This window comes from Cervus elaphus, chromosome 18, assembly GCF_910594005.1.
Source record: "Cervus elaphus chromosome 18, mCerEla1.1, whole genome shotgun sequence".
Taxonomy (NCBI): domain Eukaryota; kingdom Metazoa; phylum Chordata; class Mammalia; order Artiodactyla; family Cervidae; genus Cervus; species Cervus elaphus.
Window position 1 is genome coordinate 18,069,275 of NC_057832.1, and position 10,046 is coordinate 18,079,320.

The following is a 10,046-nucleotide window of genomic DNA, read 5'->3' on the forward strand; positions in this document are numbered from 1 at the left end:
ATGCAAATTAAGACCAACATAAGATATCACCACCTACCTCTTGCTGCTGCTGCTGCTGCTGCTAAGTCGCTTCAGTCGTGTCCGACTCTGTGTGACCCCATAGACGGCAGCCCACCAGGCTCCCCTGTCCCTGGGATTCTCCAGGCAAGAACACTGGAATGAGTTGCCATTTCCTTCTCCAATGCATGAAAGTGAAAAGTGAAAGTGAAGTCACTCAGTCATGTCCCACTCTTAGCCACCCCATGGACTGCAGCCTACAAGGCTCCTCCATCCATGGGGTTTCCCAGGCAAGAGTACTGGAGTGGGTTGCCATTGCCTTCTCCACCTACCTCTTAAGACTGTTAAAATAAAAATTGGTGAAAACAGCAAACACTGGCAGGGATGTGGAGAAATTAGATCTCTCCTATATTGCTGATGGGATGGCAAAATGGTGCAGCCACCAAAATAGCTTGGTAGTTTCTTTAAAAATTAAGTATACACTTAGCATACTACCTAGCAATTTTATTCCTGGGCATTTATCCTAAAGAAATGAAAACTTATGTTCATACAAAATCCTGTACATAAATGTTCATAGCAGCTGTATTCATAAAATAGCACAAAACTGGAAACAGTCATAATGTCCTTTAACAGGTGAAGGGCTAAATACTGTCACTCATCCACACCCTGGAAGACAAAAAGGAATTAAGTGTTGATACAGGATGAATCACATGAAAAACACCCACCTCCAAAGTCACATACTGTATGATTCCATTTCTGTAACATTCTCAAAATGACAGAGTCGTAAAGATGGAGAATGTCTTAGTGGCGGGGGTGGGGACAGGGTCTGACTACAGAAGGGAGCTGAAGGGAAGTCTCTGTGGGCAGGAACAGCTCTGCGTTATCGATTGTGGGTCCTGAACCCACACGTGTGATACAACAGTACAGAACCGTATACACACGCTGCGCCCGTGTCAATTTTCTGAGTCTGGTGTTACACCAGTTATGTGAGCTATAACCCCTGAAGGAGACCATGGGAAGGTTTGTGGGGTTTCTCTGGACTGTCTTTGCAACTTTTTCTGTATCTGCATTTATTCCAAAATAAAATGCTTGTGACAAGCCATAGCACTGCGTATTTTAAAGGTTCATCACGCTGTATGTAAATCAAAAAGGACCAGCTGGCAGAGCTCCAGTCTTTTCCTGTTCTGGAGGCCAAGCTGCTGCATGAGACTCAAAGCAAAGAACATAATCCCCAGTTTCAGAAGCAAAACTCAACTGACCCACCTAGGCAGTCTCATCCCCCTCCCACAGAACTGGGGCAGGGGTCTCACATGAGACATCTTTGACAGGGAAAAGTGGTGGTGGTGGTTTAGTCACTCAGTCATGCCCGACTCTCTGCGACCCCATGGACTGGAGCCCACCAGGCTCCTCTGTCCATGGGATTTCCCAGGCAAGGATACTGGAGTGGGGTGCCATTGCCTTCTCCAGGGGATCTTCCTGACCCAGAGATGGAACCCAGGTCTCCTGCATTGCAGGCAGATTCTTCACTGACTGAGCCACCAGGAAAGCCCAGGGACAAAGTAGGCGATTAAATAGTTAATCCCACCAGGGGATTATAAGTAAAGAAAAATATATGGGAGATCCCTGTAAGTTAATGATCACTCAAGAAAGTAGGTTTGCATAACCACAAAATTAAGCAGGCTTGCTTAGCAATGAAACCATGCAACAAAAGCGTGAGACTTGCCCCCAAACAATAAAAGAATGGTGGCATGAGCCCCGCATGCTGCCCAGTGAGCTCAGCAAGTTAATGACTCGTAGGACATGCTCTCTGTACACAAAAAAACAAGCATTTATGGAAAAATGACATTTCAAAGTGAAAGACCCTCATTGTACTGAGGCCTGAAATAATTTTTCCAAAGTGCCATGAGAATCTTGGCCTGACCACATAGGGATGAGAAAACTCCCCTCCCCGACATGGAGGAAGAGCTGACGATGGAAGCACTTCTACTGAAGAATGAGGAAGAAGAAGGTGTTTTCCTCCTCCCCACTTTTCCTTTGATTATAACACTGTAGCCCACTCCGTTCTCAGGGCATGGTCTGCTTGTCAACCTCACAAGCGTCTTATTCCAATAAATCACTTCTTATCTATAACTTTGCCTCTTGCTGAACTCTCCCTGTGCAGAGACATAAAGAACCAGAGATCCTCAGGGCCCCCAAGACACAACCTAGCAGTTTCATTTGGGGCTGGGCGCTCTACTGCAGCTTCATTGACAGTTGTCTTGGCTCTTGGGAAGAAGACACCAGGGGCAATGGCCTTGGCTTTGGCTGTGACACTTGCAAACCCCATAGTCAGCTCACTACTGCGTGGAGGTGAAACTAATCCTAAAGGAGAGCAAAGAGGGAGACCCACAGAAAAGCGGAATTGAGACCCTCTCCAGTAAGTGACCCTGATCCCCACCCAGCTCCACCTGGACAACTTGCAATGTGAGTTGTAAACGACAGAGGGCAGAGTGGTTACCTGGAGGCAACAGCGTCCCAAGTGAGCCGGTCAGAATCTCCTCGTTAGCAGAACTAACTGTGTTCCCCTGGTTTTGTACACTGTTCTCAGACAGGAGCTTGTATTAGAACCACCCAGAAGGGCTGTTAAGTCATAGATTGTGTCCCACTCACAGCTTTTCTAACTCAGTCCACCGGGGGCCTCGGGATTTGCATTTTCAACAAGTTCTCAGGTGATATTCATGTTGCAAGTTCAGCACCATGCATCCTGAACCATGGTTTGGGGCTATGGCCATGTTTCCTGAGTGAATTTGAGCTCACCTGCAGGGCAGCCCTACTTCTTGAAGAGAACACACCTGAGCTCCATGTGATTCAAGGTGACTCAATCCAAAGGCATCAGGGAATCCCACACAGAACACCCTCCCCCAGAACAATGTTCTGCTATCATATGATAAATATTTCTTAGAGGAACAACATGATCATTATGCAAGTCATCCAGATTATGGTCATTTCGGGATCATTGAATTCATTCCATGTGCTATGAAATAGGAGTGACCTGCTGGGGAATTACTTGTTCCAGCTCATTTGGCAAACTGTTCCTAAGGGACCCCAAACACTGGTTATAAAGGGAGCCTGGACTGATTATGGTACATGAGGTTATCTCTAAGGGACGAGCACCCTCCAGAGAAGCTGGTGGACAGTCTGCAAACCCTGTTAATCTATTCTCTCCTTGGACTCAGGGCAGGGACATTTTTCTCATTTCATAAGACCTCAGGCACACTGATGCCCTGGGACCTGAGCACACTCACTACAGAAGCGGCCGTGACCCACCCACACTGCAGTCTCTGGCAGGGCTTTCCCACCGGTGACGGGCTCAGACTCCCCGGCCTGCTCAGCACTGCTTAGCATCACAGGGCTGATGGTCTTTGCAAACAGCCAGCTCGTAGGCAGTAACCTGCTTCAGGGAAACTGTGACAAGAGTACACCATGGGGCATCCTTGACTTCACAGCAGATTCAACACCTCACAGGAGTCTCCAGGTGGCTTCTCGATACCAGGACCTGGAAAGCTGATAACCGTCTTCCGAAATAACAGCACAAATTTGAAGAGAAATCAAGCCGACCCCGCCGGCATCACTGCGGACTCCACCCCAGTCATTCAATGCCAAATGTCCTCCGCTTCTCCAGTGCCCAGCAACCTGAGGGCTGATTATGTTAGTGTTCTAGTCTATATTCTGGCTCTAGAGTAGATTTTAACTCAGTTCCATCAACTAGATGCAAAATGAATTCTTTGGGCTTTTCATTATTCCAGAAAATGAGAAAGATCCTTCCAGTTTTGCAAAATGTTGCTGGACGGAATGCAGTTTTTCAACAATACTATTCATTTCCAAGGCATTTTACCCACCTAAACTTACTCATTCTTACATTTTTAAGGGTACGGGTTTAAATGTCACCCACCCAGACATGCGGGCGACCCTCATTACTGGGGTTCCTCATGCTCCTATGCTTGTATGGGTGTGCAGAGGCAGGGCCTGCTCGAGAGCGACCCCCGAGTGTGCAGCCCCATTGCACCCCTCCAGGCCCCTCTGCCCCAGCCCCGCCCTTGCCCCCCTCTGGGCCCCGAGCCCGATGGGAGGCTGCACCTCCAGGCCGCATCCCAGGTGTTTGCCACTGAGCAGAACAGCCCCTGGCTGCAGTCACACGTGGCGCTCCAAGCTGTTCAAGACAAGATGAAAACCTGGATCTCCATGTGAGATACCTCAATGCTTAAAATTCCATGTAAGCTAAACTGTAGCTCCCATCCCAAGAATCTGTAAGAATATACTTAGCATGTCATTTCTGGTCTAGTCCCAATACTTCTGTTAATATGACCTAAAAGAACAGATTTCTTTAAAAAGCAGTTTTCAGCAGCTTTTCTCCCCTTTTCATAGTTGTGAATTACTGCGGCAATTCTCTAAGAGCTGAAAAAGGTGATATTTAGTATTAAGACATCTCTTGGCATCCATGATCATCTCAACATGGAAATTAATTTGGGTATGTGTGTATTTTTTCTTCCCTTTCAGGTTTTCTGTTGTTAAAGAACAAAGCCCATGTTTCTTCTTCTTTTGCTTTCTTAAAAGATTTATGTTACACACTTCTGAAAACTAGTTGATTTGGCATAATTCATAAAAGTTGTATGTGTGGGATTTATACTTTTAGAAAAATCAGGTCAAGTTCAAAAAATCAAACTGTTATATACTCAGTGGCTTTCGATTTATTGTAACTGCCTTATTGGATCAAACTCCTGATTCCTTGTACATGAAATGAATAAATCTTATTTCCATTTGAAGGGGAAAAAAGGACACATTATGGTCTAAGAAATTCTGGAGCCAAATCTACTGACCAAATGAGAATGTGTAACAGCTCAAGAGAGCATCCAGAGACTGAGCCAGGAGAGTTTTGGTAACAAGCAGGGAGGCGCTGGGCGCGTGCTTTAATCCTTCCAGTGACAAGGGCTGGGAGGCCCAGCACCTTGTCCATCTATTCCCGCCTGTCAGACAGCCATCCAACTCAGAGACTCAGAACTGCCCGTGAACATTAATAATGTATGTGAGTAGAACTTGAAATTGATTTCTATTCAAATAGAAATGTGAACAGATTTGAAAAGAATCGATTTTACTTCTGACAGAAAGTCTATTATGACTGACTGGAAATAAGGATGAGTTCTGTCAATTAGAATATATGAGACATCTGAAAATCAAATGAGCTAAATTTTCAGCTCTGAGGTTTGATTGGATACATTTAAAGCAAAGGTACAACAGATATCCTGGATATTACATCCTTTGCCTCTAGTAAACTTATGATAAAAGTTAGATGTAAACCTAAAATTTTCCTAGGAGGTACACAGATTTTCAAATTATATTCTGGAATTTTGTTGCTATTGTTTAGTCGCTAAGTTGTGTCCAACTCTTTGTGACCCCATGGACTGTAGCCCACCAGGCTCAACTATCATGGGATTTTCCAAGCAGGAATACTGGAGTGGGTTGCCATTTACTTCTCCAGGGGATCTTTCCAACCCATGGATCAAACCTGCGTCTCCTGTATTGCAGGTGGATTTTTTACCTCTGAGCCATCAGGGAACCCATATTTAGGAATACATGACCAAAAAACTTAAAGACCACTGCCTTAAGGATACTTAGGTTTAGCAATATGATAAACTTAGATGGTATTATGAGCCAATAAACATATATATCTGGCCTTTATCCTGGTTCAAAAATCCTTGGAATGTCTTGTTTTACCACCATGGACTGACTGTGTCCCCCCAGAATTCATGTGTTGAAACTCCGTCTCCCAACGTGATGGTGTTTGGACGTGAGGCCTTTGGGAGGTGATGAGGGTGCAGTAAGGTTTTGAAGGTAGGGCCCTCATTAAGAGATTAATGTTCTTATAGAAAACAGTCTGCAGGCTGGGTTGAGGGTGTTCGCCAGGGAACAGGATCAGCAGACACCCTGATCTTGGACTTCCAGCCTCCCTAAGTGTGAGAAATGAATTCCTATCATTTAAACCTCCCAGTCCGTGGTGGTGTGCCGCAGCGGCCTCAGCCACCTGAATAGTAACAACCCCCTCTCTACCGTATCTGACATCTGGGAAGGGGGGGCAGCAGAGCCAGGGGCTGGGTTCACTCCTGTGGTCAGTGGTTTACTCCATCGTGTCTAGATAGTGGAAACTCAGCTTACCAATGCTGAACGCCATTCTTGAGGGAGCTTCCAGTTGGTGACCGTGTGGATGTACAGGAGGAAGGCTCACACTGAGCCCTAGGGATGGGAGCGCCTGTCCTTGGGCACCCCTAGACGTGGGCCCCTGGTCCACTGCTCACTTACAGCCTATGTGAAATGACAGTTGCAAGTACAGCACTTCGCCAAGTGTTCCCAGTCATTCTAACAAGTTATCAGACCTGAGAGCATTGCAGAAAGCCCTAGATTTGATGTGTGGGTAGCCTGGGGACGCCCTTGCAGGTGGCATCTAAAATAAGGGCACTGTGGTCAAGACCTTTCCCTCCAACTTGTGGAATCAGACATAACTCCAGGTAGGTAACTGTCAGAATCGAATCTAATTATAGGCCACCCACCCACCCGGTGTTGGAGATGGTCAGGGAAGCACATTGGGGCGGGGGGGAGGCTCCAGAACTTTCTCATCTTCCCAAACTGAAGCGCTGTCCCCAGTAAACATTGACACCCCATCTCGCCTCTCCCAGACCCAACAACCACCATCCCACCTCTGTCTCTATGGACTTGAGAACTCTAGGAACCTCATGCAAGTAGACTCCTACAGTATCTGTCCTCTGTGACTGGCTTATTTCACGCAGGATAGTGTTCTCAAGGCTCTTCTGTGTTACAGCGCGTAACAGAGTTTTCTCCCTTTCTAAGGCTGAATACTCCCCATTTGTCTCCATGGGCGTGTTTTGTTTATCCCGTCATCCACTGATGGGCATTTGGGCCATGTCCACCTTGTGCCTGTTGTGAATAACACCGCTGTGAGTACAGATGTACCAACATTCGTTCAGATCCCTGCTTTCGGTTCTTTCGTCCAGGTGCCCAGACGTGGAATTGCTGGATCCCACGGTGATTCTGTGTAGAATTCCTTGAGCTACTGCCGTATTGTTTTCCATAGTCACAGAAGTTGCACCTTTTCCACTGACACTTTGGCCATGTGGCTTAGAGGAGTCACAGAATCTCTGAGCCTGGAGGGGGTGAGGGGGTGGGGGGAGGGGGGCTGGGAAGCCCTTGAGGATGAGAATCAACAGACTCAGAGGTCTGTGCATCCCTGAGCCCTAGACCCGAGCCTCACCCAGTGCTGGTGGAGGGGGCCGCTCCCCTCCGTGGCCTCAGGGGTCAGCAGAGCACAGTAACGTGAGACCAGCACCCACAGCAATGGAGGGAGACCCTCGGAAGGCAGGCCAGCGGCATTTCCAGACCGACTGTGACAGAGGCCTTCCCAGGGCGGCAAGCACCTCAGGACCCCCTAGTTGCCCTGCGTGAGCGTGATAGGAGGCGCTCCACAGCGGTCCAGGGGCGTCCTCCACGGGGCCAGGTGATCCTCATGTCTGGGTCCATCACACCCTCATGACGAGAGAAGTCTAACGTCACCGATGAATGAATTCCAGTGAAACAGCTGTCCCAGGTCACAAGCGAGCCAGGCTCCCCCACACTCGTGCGTAGGTGCACCATGCCTCGAGGGAGTGAGTAAGACTCACCGTGGGCAGAGCACTGTCCTTCCCGTCTGGGGCTAAAAGGAGCAACGCAGGCCTCTTTTAAAGGCCCACACAGGATGGGAGACCCAGCCTCAGTGTACAGCTCCCGCTCTGCCGGAGCCAGTGGCAGCTGGGCCCCTCTGGACACAAAGTCCGCCCCCTCCTCACACACCTGGACGGATGGAGGGACCCTTCATTTCTACCACACACACTTCACTGATGCCTGTGTGATGGTCAGCAGTTCAGTTCACTTCAGTCGCTCAGTCGTGTCCGACTCTTTGTGACCCCATGAACCGTAGCACGCCAGGCCTCCCTGTCCATCACCAACTCCCGGAGTTTACCCAAACTCATGTCCATTGAGTCGGTGATGCCGTCCAACCATCTCATCCTCTGTTGTCCCCTTCTCCTTGTGCCTTCAATCCCTCCCAGCATCAGGGTCTTTTCCAATGAGTCAGCTCTTTGCATGAGGTGGCCAAAATATTGGAGTTTCAGCTTCAGCATCAGTCCTTCTAATGAACACCCAGGACTGCTGTCCTTTAGGATGGACTGGTTGGATCTCCTGGCAGTCCAAGGGACTCTCAAGAGTCTTCTCCAACACCACAGTTCAAAAGTATCAATTCTTTGGCGCTCAGGTTTCTTTATAGTCCACCTCTCACATCATACATGACTACTGGAAAAACCGTAGCCTTGACTAGACAGACCTTTGTTGACAAAGTAATGACTCAGCTTTTTAATATGCTATCTAGGTTGGTCATAACTTTCCTTCCAAGGAGTAAGAGTCTTTTAATTTCATGGCTGCAGTCACCATCTGCAGTGATTTTTGGAGCCCAGTGACAGTCATACCTAACCTTCTTTAAACTTTTCTTTTTAAACCACTCTCTGGTTCACGTGTGCTCAGCCGCTTCGGTCGTGCCTGACTCTTTGAGACCCTACGGACTGCAGCCAACGGGCTCCTCTGTCCGTGTAATTCTCCAGGCAAGAGCACTGGAGTGGGTTGCTGTGCGGTCCTGGAGGGGATCTGCCCGATCGAGGGATCGAAACCGTCTCTTATGTCTCCTGCATGGCAGGCGGGATCTTTGCCATTAGCGCCACCTGGAGGAGACCCTAATAGAAGCAGGCGTGCCCCACCCTCGTCAGGGCTCCCAGGCTAGCCCAGAGGGTGGGCTCTGGGCCGAAGTTCTCCTTTTCCGGGAGGAGGTTAAGGCCACTGAGTACCACTCGTTTTCTACCTGGTTAATGTCTGAGGGCCCGCGTGTGCACGGAGCACGTGTGGACGTGGGCGTCTGTGTTTCGTGTGCGCGCAGCGCCCCGCCACATACACACACCTGAAGCAGCTCTCCAGGTGCCCCGCGCCTCAGTGCTGGCGCCGGTTCTCTCTGCCAGCGCAGGATGGAGGTGGGGGGACCCGGGTGCGGAGGGCGGGGGAGCGTCCGCTCTGGAGTCGTCCCGGATCTCTGTTAGTCCACAGGGTCGGATGTCTCGCTGGAAATGCGTGCGATCAGCTGCTTTTACCCCATCGGACGGGTACAGCGCAGCCCCGCGGGTGAGCCCGGCCCTTCCCACTGCGGCCAGCAGAGAGCGGCGCAGGCCCAGCCGGGCGCCTCCGCGTGGCCTCCGCATCGCTGAGGAAGGACCTCGTCTCGAGTCCCGTCCCTCGCCGCCGAGGAGGAGAGGGCCCGTGAGCAGGTTCCAGGGAGGCCCCATCCGTGGGCGCGGGGCAGGGACCGCCGGCCCGGGAGACGCCGCAGGGACCGCGGTCGCAGGATACCGTTTCTCTGGCTGTAAACAGCTTCTCGTGCTGCTGACTGCCTAGCTCCTGCCTTCTCCCCGCTTCCCACGGGGCACCCCGCGGCACACACAGGACCCGCCTGCAGGTCCCCGCGGCTCCTCACGGGACTTGAGCCTGGTGACCACGGGGTCCTAGCCAGACACCTGGGCTGCGGGGGTCGCCAGCCGGGTCGCCAGCCAGCCCACAAGCCTGGCATCCAGAGACCGCCCCTGTCTGCCCCTGCACCCAGGTTTGCGGGCAGAGCAGACCCGCGAGCAGACGGACTTGGAAATGTCTTCGCTGAAGTCTGGGGCGCTGGGAACTGGGGGGCGGATGTGAGCATGGTGACAGGAGCCTGGATACAGCCCCTGGAGCTTGAGTCAGCGTCAGAGGCGGCCAAACTCAAGAGGACACACATATTCCAGGACCTGCCAGCTGCTGGGGGGCTGCAGGCGGCTCCTTCTGGAGCAGCCTCAAATTTGGGGTGCAGCAGATATCCCTTGAGGGGGCTAAGGGAGAAACCGCAGCATTCCTTCTCCACTGCAGCCTCTAGCAAGGGTGAGCCAGGAGGTGTTACA